We start from the raw sequence: 16,840 nt of genomic DNA, 5'->3' as shown, positions 1-16,840 counted from the left end.
CAACAAGGAGGGCAATGTGGAGATAAGAAGAATTATTGAGAATCTGGAAGAGAGAGTCCCGGAGGAGACGTCAGACCCTGAGATGAATGAATGGAGCCCTCTTCTGCCGGATCTTGGTAACACCAGGGTCGCCTCTCCCAGTATAAACAGGCACTGCATATATATTGGGTGATGAAGTGTCTGCTGGCCAAAGCAATGGAACAGATAGTGGAAGAAATGACTGAGATTGCGCAAGGGTACCCGAGCCTGAAAGAGGAGATGAAGAGCTTGCAAGTTGCAATGCTGAAACATGATAGAAAGCTGGAGGATATCCAAAACACTCTGAAGCTGATAACTAAGGAGCACCGCGAGGAAGAGGTGAAACCGGAGATTATGGATGACTAATAAGTCTTCGTTCTGCTTTCAATTTTCAATTGATAGGACCAATAGTATCAGTTTTGGCATAGGATATGGAATGCATAAGATGATAGGGTATAGCTTCGGCTGATAGCTAGTCTGTAGGTTCTGTTTTACACCTGTTGATGTACTGTCTCAGCTTTATGTTAAAAACTTCTGACTCATGGTGGCCCTCCCTCTTGGTTTCCCTTCGGGGCGGGAGGAGGATAACTGTTTTTGTGCATAGTTTCTTTGGTGGATGTTAATAGAAAAGGCCTTACCTTAGTTTACAAAAAAAAAATATTTATACTTAGAATTTATAAACTAATTTTCAAACTACCAATTTAACCTTAATTAATTAATTTATATTCTAGATTACAGATTATCAAAACTATATCCGTATACAAATAAAGTTAATTTTCAACAACTATTAGATATTCATAGTCAAAAGTTTAGGTCATCCTCCATAGTATCTAGATCCTTGTGAAATAAAACATAAGATGTAAAATCAGCTCAATACCATACAACACTCGTTAAGGCAGCTAAATATCTTCTTTAGAATATAGTATAAATTTCATCTAGGACTAATCTGATGGTTGTTCTTTATAAAACTCATGCATCTAAAATTATTGAACTTATAAATTAAATGAAAATACACAACAAGGTACCATTCACCCTCAGTTTTTCTTCTAGATGTTGAGAAAGAGTTGTAGTTAATTGCCACTATACTCCAACATTGATTGAAGGAGTTTTGACCTTAATTCTATATACTTGTTGAATGTTTCTGACTCGTTGGTAACATCCCAACCTACTCCTTGGGTATTTTTATTCCCCATGGACCATCAAGCCGCCATTAGAGGAAATTTCAGCCTAAAAGTGCCCATGAAATTTACATGTAATTTCCATGTCATAATATGTAAACCAATCAAACTCCGTTAAATTTAAAAAGAGGTACATGTAAATATTTTGGAGGGAAAAGAAGAAAAACTAATTTTTTTTTAAGTGTATTTTTTATTTATCTCCTTATAGTTTACTCAAATGTCAAGTGTAGACACTTGTTGGATTCATAATTAAATTCCACATCCAAAGAGTACCCATTATGCATACTTTTGAGAAGACCCACATTGATAAAAATGCGACAAATACATTAAAAAAATCATGTTTCGACATGTTTTTAATGTATGTGCAATTTTTATCAATGTGGTTCTTCTCTAAAGTATGCATAATAGGTACTAGTTCGACGTGGAATTTATTTTCACATGCAACGAGTGTCTAAACTTGAAATTTGAGTAAACCTATAAGGAGATAAACCAAAAAACAATTAAAAAAGTAGTTTTTTCCCTCTAAAATTCATAAATCTTGTTTTATTATTTTAAATATTATTTTATTATTTTCCTTAGGAGACCACTTTTACGCTGAAATTTCCTGTAATGAATGGGGTTATAGGAGAGATGAATACGGTAACAATGTGGAGGTGATTTTTACACTCATGAGGTTCCCGCTCAACCTAAAAAAGTTCCTCCCACCAAAATCACGACAAATCTCAACATAGTCACACAAAAAATAGTTCCAACATTAGAACATCCATATAGAATTAGGATTCATAAGACCATTCTTTCATAACTTGGTCATCTTTTATGGGATATTCCCATTGCCCCTTGGTTTTTTTTTTTTTCCCTTATTTACTATTTCTTTCTTACTTCCTTTAATTTATTATCTCCTTCTAACTTTATTCTTTTGTTCTAGCTCCCTTTATTTTTATTATTCTTCTCTAACTTCCCTTATTTCCCTATTTTCATGTGACTTTCCCTACTTTATTAGTTCCCATAAATTTCCATATTTTATTATTTCTTTTGACTTCCCTTATTTTATTATTTCTTTTAATTTCTCTTATGTTATTATTATTCTTCTAACTTCCTTTATTTTGTTATTTCTTCTAACTTCACTTATTATATTATTTCTTTCAACTTCTCATATTTTATTATTCATTTATTTAAATTCTCTTTGTTATAGAATCTAATTCTATGCTCGTTCGAAGGCTAACATTAATATAATGTTTCTTAAATTCTAATTTTGTTCTTTTGTATTTTGTGCTAAAGCAACAAAATGTATAGCTTGTTGAATTAATGTAGAAATACACGAAAGGTATTTGTAATAATAATTTATTATATATAAAATGTACAAGTGATGTAGAATGTTACAACGAGGACCCACATATATACTAGGCAGGTGTTCCTTCACGATTGGGCATGTCTTTTAGACATGCCTTTTCACTTAACTAATGACTACTTAACATAATCATTACTTGCTTATTTAGTATTTACATTTATTTTTATTTTATTATGTTTATTTATTTTATACAATTTATGTTCGTAACATTGCCCCTTCCTTCAAAAGCTTTGTCCTCAAAGCTATTGTTGGCAATTTACTTTACTTTAACCTCGAATAATTGTCTTTGCTTGGCTCACGTCATTTTTGATAACATTGAATAATTGTCTTCACTTGGCTCACGTCATTTTTTATAATTGGTCACTGGTAGCTCAACTTGTATAATTTGTTGGTAACTCTATTTTGAACCCACGGTTATCTCTGTGCCCCCTTTTTTAAAATCATATTTTTTTAAATATTTTTTTTAGTAATTTCTTTTAAATGATATCTATATATATATATATATATATATATATATATATATATATATATAACTTTATATATTAACTTTTATATGTAATATATGTTAAAACAAATTTCCACGACATGTCCATATATATATATGGACATGTCGTGGAAATTTGTTTTAACATATATTACATATAAAAGTTATATATATATATATATATATATATATATATATATATATATATATATATATATATATATATATATATATATCGAACCCACCACGTTGTACACGCACTGCTCCATGTTGAATCAACGTCGAACTCGTTGACCTTTTGACCAACGCACCGCTTGACGACAGGGAAGGAGACGACATTGTTTTAATGTGTATCAGATGTCAGAAACAACAGAATGGGAGGCACGATGGAGTAGTAGTCTAGATTTTTTATGTAGAAATGAACGTTTACAGTGGACGACAGGTTTGATGGTTAGGGCCGAGTTGTCGAAGTGGTCGGGGGTGCACGGCAGGGATGCAGTTCAACAGGTGTAGCTGAATGTCGGAAATGATTGGGACAACAGGTGGAAGTTTCATGATTACGTGTGGTTGGGTGTTGAACAGTGGTCAAGTTTTGATAGCGAGAGACAGGAACGATTTGGACACAAGGTACATGTCATTGAAATCCAATAAATATGAGTTGGAAAGTCTGGTTAGAAGTTTGGACGATAGTCGACGAGTTCTGGAATCATTTGATCTCTGTATACATGATCCAATTGCATTTGTCTGATTTTTGCTTTTGCCCTCAAAATTGCCTTGCCCGACCGCATGAGGTTGCTTCTCTATGCCCTCACATTTCAAGCACTTGGCGCCTTCCTTGACATACTCCAGGTATAAGACAACATAATCCTGGGAGTCATTATAAATTGAATTTGAAAATATTTTCATATGTCCAAATCTAGAATCTACACAACCATATCTTTCATTGGTTGAGATTTCTACTAGGTTTGGTTCCAATATTTTTGTGACTAGCTGAAGCTCAACACCATAACTCAATATGCTCCAATTACTCCAGCCATTTGGCTCAGTTGGGTTTCTAAAAAATGCATTGGGATGATGTTGGAAAGGCACTTGAGATAATTGATAACTAAGGTTAGTTTGAGTCAGTTCCAACAATCTAGAAATAATGACTGTTTCTTTTTTAGAAGAGATATATGAAGTAAAATCATTCCCAACATGGTCCAGATACATGAGTTGTTTTCTTGAAGATACCAAATAGGAATTCGTATAGAATGCTCTCTGCTTTAGCAACTCCAATCTACCGTCATAATCTACTGAATTTACTTTTCACCCACAAGGTTGTGAAAATCCAGCAAAGGTATGACTGCCATTAACATTTGATACACTTTGTTGATTACTAACAAAATTAGAATAAAAAATTGCACTAATAGGACATCTAGTCCTCATTGAATGTAATTTTCTTAGATGTATCAAACAAGCATTGTTGCAATTATGGCTTGGGTTCTTCTTTTTAGCTTGATCACTTATACTGTTACAAAAGGACCCTTTAGATTTCCCTTTATCAGTACCTCTATGCATTGATATTCCCTCTCTTCAACTGCCTTGTTGACAACTTTTTCCACTATTTTTAATGGGGATTGGTATTTCAAGTTTACATGTTTTGTGACAGACTTGATATTTTCTATATTTCAGTTTTTCATTTCTATAACTTACATGGTTGATTTTAGAATATCTGTTCGTGGGTGTTTCATCATCATTAAATCCTTCTCTGCATTCTCTATGAATTATTAGGTTGGTGTTCATTTGATTAGTCTTTGGAGTCTCATTTTTTTCATTCATTATACACTATTTTACTTCCTCTTTTATAGATTCTACATCTTCAAGTGTTGAATTTTCAATAATAACATCCTCTTTCACATTAAGGTCAACTTCATCTGGATCCTCATCTTGATCTATATCAGCTTTATCATAATCATCATCTTGATCATTTTCTGTAACATCTTCATCTTCAACATTATAATCATCTACTACTTCATCTTATTCACCATTTTGATTGATATCATTTTCATACACATCAATATCAACTTCATCTAGATCATTTTCATATTCATCATTCTCATCTAGATCCTCATCTTGATCTTGTTTCCTTTCTTCATTGTCACTATCGTCTTCCTTATTATCGATTTCCCTTCGTCATCCTTTAAATTTTGCATATGATTTTTCTAAACGTTGAAATGCTTCTTGAATTTTACTAAACTTCTCCATGAATTCAAGACGTGAACATAGTGGAATATTGTGTGGCGAACAACATTCAAAGACTCACATGGTTATATTATTGACATGGCTCTAATACCACTGAAGCAACAAAAATTATAGCTTGTTGAATTAATGTAGAAATACACGAAAGGTATTTGTAATAATAATTTATTATATATAAAATGTATAAGTGATGTAGAATGTTACAATGAGGACCCACATATATACTAGGCAGGTGTCCCTTCACGATTGGGCATGCCTTTTCACTTAACTAATGACTACTTAACATAATAATTACTTGATTATTTAGTATTTACATTTATTTATGTTTATTTTATTTTATACAATTTATGTTCGTAACACGTGCACACCATCTTTTTAATGTTAGGGTCAACTCACCATTTTATTGCCATTATTACTAACTTTAGAATATTTTCTCCCCATGTTTTAGGATAGCTAGAATATTTAATTGAGTTGAAATTACTTGATTGATTTTTTTTAATTTCACTTTAAGTCTACCCCAATAATCCCCTCTTTACATGTTTTCTAATTTTCAATAAAAAAAATTCACGAACTCACTTTTACATCTATTCTTTAACATTAGTGCTTTTGCCCTTTATCTTGAACGTAATTTACCTTTCTATTTCTAATACCAAAGGTGCAAAGTCAGTTGGGTTCCAGCACACTTTCTCTTCAAGTATCCCTCTATTTCCCTATACCAAGAGTGCTAAGTCAATTATGCCCTTCAAGAACTATTTCCACAGTTCGAAGGGTGTCATTGGTTAATTCTTTCTTATTTTTAGATCTTGTTAATTATTGTCTTATGATCAATAATTACACAATTGAAAAATCCTCAACCTTAATTTTGTTTTTACGATTGAGTAAACATTATTAGATTGATATAATATATATGATATATTTATTTATGTTTGATTACTATTGAGGGACCTGATATATATACATATTTAGGGTGTCTTTCCATTAATAGACATTTCTTTTCAATAAGACATTTATTTTCTTTTCATTAATTATTATTAATTATTTATATTTATATATAATATATAATATAATATATAAATATGTATTGTTGTACATAATATAATATATACTATACATTGTTGTTCAGAAGGGAATACCTTCCGCTGCTATATAAAACCTCAACGCTCCTCTTAGCGAGGAAGGTAATCTTCCATGATATTCTCCTCTAGTAGTATTAATCACACCCAACCATTTCACATGGTATGGCTGGGAATACCATCATTGTCTCAAGACTACGCTGTAAGTATCTATGATGTTTCTCCTCTCCTAGTAGTCTCAATCACACTTAGCCACTTCACATGGCATAGGCAAGGCTTGTACCATGATACTCATTACTCCCTCAGCCACTTCACATGACTGATTTGGGAATCCTTGTCCAGAGGGAGATTGGCTGCCCACTATAAGAGAAACATCACAACTCCCTTTCAATGAGGGTGTACATTCTACATCATGTCAAGCTTGTCTCTAAAATATTCAAACTTCACTTTAGATAGAGGCTTTGTGAGAATGCTTGTTGTTTGATCATCTGTGGATATGTACGAGAGTTCGAATGCTCCTGTTTGTACCATGTCTCAGATGAAATGGTATTTGAACTCTATATGCTTTGACTTGTCATAAATTACTAGATTATCTGAAGATTCACACAATTTTAACTATCACAATATATCAATGTTGGCTCTAACTCTAGATCAAATAACCCTACAAGCAATTTTCGAAGCCACACTTCTTCACCGCTTGCATCACCAGCTGCTATATATTTTGCCTCTATTATACTTAGTGCCACTGACAACTATTTTTTGCTAAACCATGAGATCGTACCTAATCCCAAATTGAGGCAACATCTGGTTGGCATTTTCCCATCTACTACACTCCTTGCCCATTCAAAGTCTGTATAACCTCACAACTTTACTTCACTGTCCAAGACGTATTTGACTCCACATCCAATCGTACCATGCAAGTACCTTAAAACATGCTTTGATTCTACCAAATGCACATGTATAGGCTCAACCATGTACTAATTGAATGTGTTTATTACAAATCATATATTAATCCTGATATTAATTAGGTATATTAAGGATCTGATCAATTGTCTGTACATCATGGGATCAACCAAATGTGAAGAAGATTCACTCAAAAAATCATATTTGTAGCCATAGGTGTGGCCATGGACTTGTATTCCATCATATTGAATCTTTGTAGGATCTAAACTATATACTTCCCTTGGCTAAGGAATATCTCATCTGGTCTCTGGAACACTTCTAATTCTAAGAAATAGTGCATTAAACCTAGATCCTTCATTTCAAACTTTGAAGTTAACTCCCTCTTACACCCATCTATGAGCTTCTCATCCCTTGTAAGAAACATGTCATCTACATATAGTGCCAATATCAAGGGGCAACCATATTCAACCTTCTAGTAAAGGTTGGGATCTACAATTACTCTTGGAAAACCCAAAGCTAATTAAATAAATGTTTATTCTGGCATACTATGCCCTAGGTTCCTACTTAAACCCATACAAATCTTTCTTCAATTTACAAACATGGGACTCCTTCCAATGGATCACAAAACCTTGTGGTTTCTCTATGTACACTTCTTCAATTACACCATTCAGGAAGGAAATATTTACATCCATCTAGTGTAATTTCCAACCCATAACATAAGCGATAGAGATGATAGATCTAATAGAAGTGTACATGGATATTGGGTAAAATTTTTCATTATAATATTTTCCCTCTTTCTGGGAGAATCCTCTAGCCACAAATCTAGCCTTGTAATTTCTATGTTTCTATCTCTAGCATGTTTGATCTTGCAGATCCATTTTGAAGTCACCACTGACTTCACTTCTGGTTTTAAAATCACATCCCACACATCATTTTTCATGATGGATTAGTACCCTTCCATCATAGCATCCTTCTACACTTGTTGTTTTACGACTTCCTGATAAGTGGAAGGTTTTGAATCAATGATCGTACTCATTAGTGCCACATAGTTGGAAAACTTGTATGGTCTCTTGTTATCTATGAAGGAGCCTCTGGGAGCTGCATGTTTTTCTACTTCTTGCAATGTGTCCTGAAGCCATACCAGTCTCTTCTTGATGACTATAACATATTTGGGTTTATCTACTGACATCTATGGCTTTACTATCTCATCATAATCTTTTGGGATATGTTCTTCTATATTAGAGTCAATCATCATTGTATCTATATGAGCCTCTTTCTCCTCTCTATCCTCATTCATGTGAGACTCTCTAGATTTCCTGAAAGATGATTCTTCATCAAAGTTGACATCTTTGCTAATCTCAATATTTCTTTGTCTGGAGATGTATATTCTATGAGTTTGAAGTCTTATTGTATCCAACAAAGGTGTCCTCCTTTCCTCAAGGCTCTAGCTTTGTTCTCTTTTCCTTAGGAACATGTATGTACACTAGACAACCAAATATGCTCAAGTAGTTGACTTTTGGTTTCTTCCTAGTGAATACTTCTTCTAGTATCTTGTTCCCCAATATCTTATGAGGACTTATATTCTTAGCATTTACAACTATTTTGGATGCTTCTACCCATAGATGCATGGGTAAGTTTTAGTCATGGATCATTGCTTTACTTGCTTCTATAATTGATCTATTCTATCTCTGTGGAACCCCATTATGTTGGGGGTTGTAGGGAGTTTTCAACTCCTTCTTAATACTTGCTTCTCTACAAAAGTATTTGAACTCATTTCAGGTGTATTCACCTCCATTATCTGACCTAAAAACTTTAATCTTTATTCCAGAGATATTTTCTACTAAAGCCTTGAATTCTTGAAACTTATTGAAAACACCATCTTTTGCTTTCAAGAAATAGATCCACGGTTTGCATGAGAAATAATCAATAAAAATGACATAATATAAAAAATTACTTAGAGATAATACAATCACTTGTTTGCATACATATAAATATATAATGGCCAAGATCTCCTTGGATCTATTTTCACTTCTTGGAAAACTTCCCTGGGCATTCTTTCCAAGTGCACAACCTTTTCATACTCCATCATGATCCACTTGCATATCTGGTAAACCTGTGACCATTTTTCTCAAAACAGGCAAGGCTTTGTATTTGAGGTGAGCAAGTATTTAGTGCCATAGCTCATTATAGCTAATACTATTTGTACAAAAGTTTGTGTTGGGTGTCCCTTTAATTTATAAAATCCTCAGTCTCAAACACCAATTAGATTGGTTGAATCTATACTTGAAACCTTAGGCCATATAAGGACTTGGTCATCAACAAAAGCTACTTTGAAGCCTGAATTTTCTAAAGCGAATATAGAGAGAAGATTCTTCTTAAATCTTGTACAAGAAATACATATTTTACTGAAATGGAGTTACCCGAATCAAGTCAGTAGGATGTTTCTCCTATTCCTTTTACTACATGCTTTGAAAGATCTCCGAGTTCCACTTGATGGGATGAAATCCTCTTTATCAAAATTTTAAGACAATTTCAGAACCTACTCATGTGCTTGGAAGCACCACTATCCACTAGCCAAAAATCACTTTCTTAACTGATGGTGCTTGTGAGAGTTGAGACAAGGACATACCCTTCATCTTTTATCTCCCTTGTATTTTTATTTTTTTTCAGATGTAGACTCCTCCATATTTATTGCATGTGCATGATGTTTTCTTTTTCCTTTCCCTTGAGAACACTGGTAAGAAAAGTGTCCCAAATTATGAATAGTTGTAACACCTAATCTTAGATATATCCTTCTTGTGATCTGGAACTGATCTTCTATTTTTCTTTGGATTGTTGTTTCTTCTTTCTTTTCCTTTCTTCACATGAGCAACAAGAGCTTGATTTTCTTCATCAATTTTCTTATGTTCCTTGGATACCAGTCTTGATTCTTCTTGAGCACAATCTGTCCATAACTTATCAAATTTATGTAATTTCCTTATTGCACAAATTCCTTGAACAAATTCATCCCTGGAAGAAGGGAAAACATTTGGAGTTGTAGTCACAAGCTCTACATCATCCAATGAAACTCAAATAGCTACTAGTTGATCCTTGATATGAGAAATCCTCATGAAGTAGGTAGACACTGAATCTGATTTGTTCATCATTACATTTATGAGTTGATGCCTTAGAGTTAGCTTCCATCTTGTATTCTTGCTTTTATATAATCTTGATAAAGCATCAAACATTTCCTTTGGTGTCTTTAATTCTTATACATGAGGAATTAAGTGGTCTTTGATTGAATCTAACAAGATCCTCTTGGCCTTGATCACATTCTTCTTATGCTTTGCCTTGGCCTCTTCCTCTTTTGGTTTTGGGAGGTCTTTCTTAACATAATATAATGGTTCATTATCTTCTAGGATGATAAATATTCTATGATTCCATTATCTAAAATTGTCTGCTCCATCTAACCTACCTTATACTCTGAGATTGGACACCATCTTGTAAATGGAAAAATAAATTAACTTATTTCAAACTATAGAGTAGTGTTTTTCTTAACATGCACTTCACTTTACGAAATAATTTTGTTTTGTTTTATATGGTAGGGAATACCATGGGCCAATGGTTTATCAAAATCATGGACCTATAAACCACCAACCATTAAAATATATAAAATATAAAAAACAAATACGAAATGATATGTAAATTGTTTTTGATCCATTAAAATAAATTTTACGAATTGGAAACAAATCCTTTTTCATGAAGTCGTTTTGGAAAATACCATGGGATCTTTACCAACTCTCTCATACCATGTTGAATTATTTCTTATTTTCAAGTCGTGGTAATTATTGCCTTATGATCAATAATTACACACTTGAAAAATTCTCAACCTTAATTTCATTTTATGATTGAGTAAATATTATTAGATTGATATAAGATATATGATATATTTATTGATATCTGGTTATATTTGAGGGCCCTATATATATACATAGTCGGGATGTCTTTTCATTAATAGACATGTCTTTTTTCTTCTTTTCTTTTTCTTATTAATTAATTATATATTATTTATATTTATATATTATATTATAATATATAAATATATATTGTTGTACATAATATAATATATATTATACATTGTTTTCTGGAAGAAAATACCTTCCACTGCTATATAAAACATCAACAAATACAACATTTTCCCTGCAAGTATCAAAATACAAAGGTTTTCAAGTCAATTGTGCCCTTCAAGAACTTTCTCACGAATTTCTAAGGATGCCACGACATTTTCCATTCAAATATATGTGAGTAATTGAGAGGAATAAAATATGAAAATGGAGATAATCATTAACTCTTGGGTCACCCCTTGTTGTGAAACTAATGGTCACTGAGTATCAAGGTATCTACCTTGATGTGTGCCCATCAATGAAACCTCATGAGTGGCTGAATTTGTGTTCCAACCCTCTTTGTAAGGACCCAAAAATAAAATATACTATATTCAATTGATCTTAGCATAGAATTTTTTAAAACCATGAGCAATGAATACTTACCTATATAGTGGAGAATGTCTTACTATCAATTACAACATTGTGGCACTATGTGAATCTCCCTTATCATAACAAAGTTTTGGGGATGACTCTCCACCCAACCGTAGGCATAACTGCACAATGTTTTTTTACAGATGGCCATAACCAAGTCCTCAATCAACTAGTACTTCAAGGGAATCATTTGTATTACATCATTATCCTCCAGAGAGCATGAATGCTTCTCATTTCCCTTTTCATCCATTAAATGGAAGAAGATTGGAAAGGGGTCTACATACATACATTGTTGAGATTTGTAGCTTGGTAGGCACTCCAAACCCTAGGCTAGAGGGTTGTAGAGGATTTGGCACACAAAAGTGGCTTGTGGGCTAAGAACCCAAGCATGGGGGTTTTGCACCCAAAGGAGTTGGGTAAAAACTATGTTAACATTTGTTGGTTTGATCGATGGAGATGATAGAGGAACTAGGTGCAGTGCAAATCACTCAAATTGGAGGTATAGAACATGAGATTAATTTTATGTGTAACTGGTGGGTTTTGTGGCACACAAATTGGGTCGGCTTAGGTTCAAGAGTTCCACAAGGGTAGTTGGTGAAACCCACATGATTTCATATAAATACAAGGTATGTGTGGAGGCAAAATAACACGTCCAAGAGGCAATATATCACAAGAATATCTATGTTTTGGTCGCAGGTAGAGAGAAACCCAACGAAGGTGAATGAAGGCATATTTTATGCCTATGACTAGATTGTTTGGGGATTGATTTCTTACAAGAAGGAGGTTGAGGTATAGAAGGGTAAATTTTGGGTAGAACGTCAAACATCACTTCTATGTTTAGGTCAATTTTACTATTGTGATTGCAAGTGGGAAGGAGGGTTGTTTAGGGAGGTCGAGTAGCCTACTAGGCTCCCTAAACAAGGCCACATCTATATCCAACAAAAGCATAGTAAGAAGAGGTTTGTAGAAGGGTTTTGATGCAGGTCCAGTATGCCCTAGATAGGGTCGAGAAGGGAAGACACCTGGCCAAATTTTTGTAAGGAGATCTATCAAGTTTGTGCATGATCAGATGGTTGTTCTTTACCACTATTTAGGTCACAGGTTCCTGAAGTTGAGTGCAGGTGTATAGTTGATCTATTTAAGGGATTCGAGAGGCCTGGAGAGCTCTAAACTCTAGGCCACATTCATTAGGATGGATAACATAGTTGTGGGGAAAGAGAACACATAATTTGGGAGTTTTTTAGTAGGTTTGAAGTAACCCTAACCAGTGATCATATTCCACAAAAACCAAGGAAAAGAGGACCAAAAATGCATAGGAGAACTAGGTATGTTTATCCTCTTATTGTGATGATTTGCTGCTAGTGGATGTTGTCCTAATGTAGGATAATTATTGGAGCAGCCTAAAGAATAATTTTTTGCGAGGGCTATAGCGGCTTGATCCAAGCCCTAAGTGCAAGCCATTGAAGGAAAAATGGAATGCTAGAAGTAGCAAAAGAAGGTGATCTCAAGACTGATCCTTGAAGGACAAAGGAAGGAGGTCAAGGGAGTTTATCACATTGCCTTAGATTTTTGGATAGGGAAGGACATCTACAACAAAAGTGAGCATCCATTCATGCCCTAAGTGTTTCTTCATCAAAAAGCACAAGAAGACACTAGTGGGAAGCAAGTCCATAAGATTCATGTCCTTAAAGGGCTAAGGAGTAGCTACTTGGGCAAGAAGATCCAAAGGAGCTGAGAAACAGCTATGGGAAGTTGATAATTGTTCAAAAATGAAGTTGTGAACAACTCAATAGGAGTCTCGATGTGTTGATGCATTGAAAGACGAAGGACCAGCTAGAGAGAAGGTGAAGTCGAATTCAATGACCTAATGGAGTTGGTTCATTGATAGAGGTAGATTGGAGTTGCTACAGATCATGGTCGAAGGACTAGGCAAGTGTCTTCAGGGTAGGACCGATAGGAGCTAAGAGAGTGTGCTACATTAGCAAGATGGCCAGTGTATCTTGTTCAGGGTGGATTGGTTTTCGAAGTAACTGACACCAAACCCCATTTGTATATATTTGTATCAGTGGATGTATGAGGGCCATTATACCTTGTACAAGAGCCCTAGACTACTTCATTAACAATTTGCTATTATAATGAAGTTGGGTTGTAAAAATTATAAAAAGTTGTATAAACTTATGCACGTGTTGATTTACTATTGTATATTTTTACATTGTGCAAAGTAGGTTGTTGTGATACTTGGATTGGTAGTGTCAATAATTCTAAGATTCTAACCTAGACTCTACTATCATGTAAAAATAACACACAATCCATGCGTTAACATGCCAACTTTTATTTCTTTATCTTAATTTTTACTTAACTCAACCTTTTTCTTAATTTAACTCTTGCTTATTTTATTCCTTTTACTTTTTGTTCACTTTACTTATTCTTGCTATTTTTATAAATTTATATATATATATATATATATTTGGAACTTTAGTTTATTATTCATCATTTTATTTATTTACTATTATTATATTTTTTTATTATTTATTGTTTTACTTATTTACATATTAATAGTATTTCCTCTATTATTATTATTATTATAGGGAATTACATACTCCCCCTCTTTCAGGAACTTTGTCATGAATTTAATTTTAATAATTTACTTATTTATTATTTTATTTATTACCCCGTGTTTTCCCAATACCCTCTACTGAATTAGTATACTAGTAGGAATCGAAAGTTACAAAACACCAAGGAAATCCCAAGGAATCTCAAGTTATTTGTCCCAACTTTCAGAACTAGGCATAAAGCCTCATTGGTCTATATCATAGCCCCAAGGCGCATGCCTCATCTACCCCGAGGCAGACATCTGACCTAGTACTCCAAGCATCTCGAAAGGTTGACCCAACCCTCTCCATAAGTTACTAATATGCACAACCCTAGGCATTGAAGTCCTACACACACTTTTGGAATTCAACATCCCAATCCAATATCAGGCACTCATCCTCCTAAGGATGATTCCACAGCCCTTCAAGAGCTATCCATCAAGGTTTATACAAGGCAAAAGAACCACTAGTATATGTAGTGTTGATTGAGTTTGTCCCCCAACCGATATGGTGTTACATATTCTCCCTTGCAAGTATGGGATCTCATGAGATCATAAAGTAAACCATACCTCTCAGCCCATCTGTGGATCCTGTCAATCACCACATATCAAAAAACAACCCATGCATTAGTTATAATCATAACATCATAGAAAATAATCCATATGCCCAATCTTGCATACCATATCCATCATGAAAATTCAACATCATTATCACAACAAAATAACTAAATAAGCAACACACATGCATGACATCATTAAGTTTTCATCAGAACTATGTCCAATTACCACATACCATCACATCATGAAACATCATCACAACATTATATTTCAACATTACCATGTTATTGGGAACGAGTCCCCTGGGGGTCAATTTTGGGTTAAACACCCAAGTTTTGGGGCAGAAGGCCCAAATTTTGTGTAAATAAATGTAAAGTCTCCGCATTTTGTGGTTGCAGAGCGTGAAATATATCTAAAGTTAAAAGGGTTTTCTGCCCTTGGGTTAGATAAGTTGTGTCGGTTTTGAGATTTACCCATGGTTCGTGGACCATTGGATTGTATAAAAAGGGAGGAAAGTAAGTAAGTTAGGAGTCATGAGTCATCGATGAGCTAAGAGCGAGAGTCTTAGCGTAAGAAGAGGCTCTGCAACTAAGTGCGCATAGGCCTAGGGTTGAAGTCCGCAGCTAAGTGCACGGACTCCTGCAACTGTGTGCACATGGTGGATAGAGTCTGTATTGGGAACTTGAATCATAAATAAAGAGAAGTATTATAGAATCACTGTATTTTTTGTCTCTGATTATTGTATGTGATTATGATATGTTATGATTTTACATTATAATGTCAAATCGATGTGTGAATGTATCTATTTCTATCTGTTATTTGAATGCAAGTAATGATATATATGTACGCAAGGGTAATCTTAATTGCATGATAAAGTTAGCTAACCACTAAGATAATTAGGGAACAAGATACATGGGTGCGTAAGTGCTTGAATCATTGTTTAAGGTTGCATGAAGGACAGTCGGATACCTTTGCGGAGGTTTTGAAAGATGGAAGAGGAAATACATCGATAAGCCCTAAAAGGCTTATCAATTTCCACAAAGGCAAGGGTTGAGGTAGAAAAACCGACATCACAACCATCTCAGGGTGCGGAAACTTGATTCCTGCATCCCCCCATACTGCTTTGGGTGAGACTTCGGTCCGCACTCCACGGACTGATGCTGAAAGGGCCAGTAGTGTAGGGACTTTCTTGGTTGCCTAACGCTGAACCTTGGTCAGGGCCCATCAAGCCAACAAATGGTTCCATTGCCGAGACTAGGATCTGCATAACAAGATGTGTGATGTCGTATCATTGGAATCCAACTAAGAAAGAGATCGAAACTTGGTGGATAGAAAGATCCACAAATTTGCGGCACAAGAAAACAAGAATATGCGATTGACAAAAGAACAGTGGTTGGACAGTTACCTGTAAACAGAAATACATGAAATCTTCTTCTGTTCCTTCCCAGTTGAGTTATATGAGTGGATCGCGAAATTGGCAGACGAATAAGGAAGGTGGAGGTTTGACAATCTGATTGTTTGGACATCGGAGTTAGTAAGGAGGTTGGAAGCTTCTGAAGATAAGATCGCGCGCGTTGTCGACCATTGGCTCAACTGCATCATAGGAGGATTTGTGAAAGAGTTCGTGGTCGATATATCTGTCACTTACAACAAAGAAAAGCACGACTTCTTTAAAGGACCGCAAGGTAAGTATTTAAAATCGCTAAATACGGATTAAGATTCTCTTATGTGAACATCGGGTTATGTGTTTACCTTGATGTTTGGAGCTACGCGAAGTGGAAAGTCTTTCAGGGACAGAGGAAGAAAAGGTCCTGAGTATAGCTTGTTGATCGGGCCTCCTTTGAGTGACGATGAAGGAGCACTGTAGACTTCTCCCCTGAGCGCTAGTCAGTTGATAAGACAAGGGTTCCTGCGAATACCTACACCACCTCCACCC

This window comes from Pinus tabuliformis, chromosome 2_2, assembly GCF_031772625.1.
Source record: "Pinus tabuliformis cultivar Carrire ecotype Pingquan chromosome 2_2, CPIR1, whole genome shotgun sequence".
Classification (NCBI taxonomy): domain Eukaryota; kingdom Viridiplantae; phylum Streptophyta; class Pinopsida; order Pinales; family Pinaceae; genus Pinus; species Pinus tabuliformis.
This window is presented reverse-complemented; position numbering follows the sequence as displayed.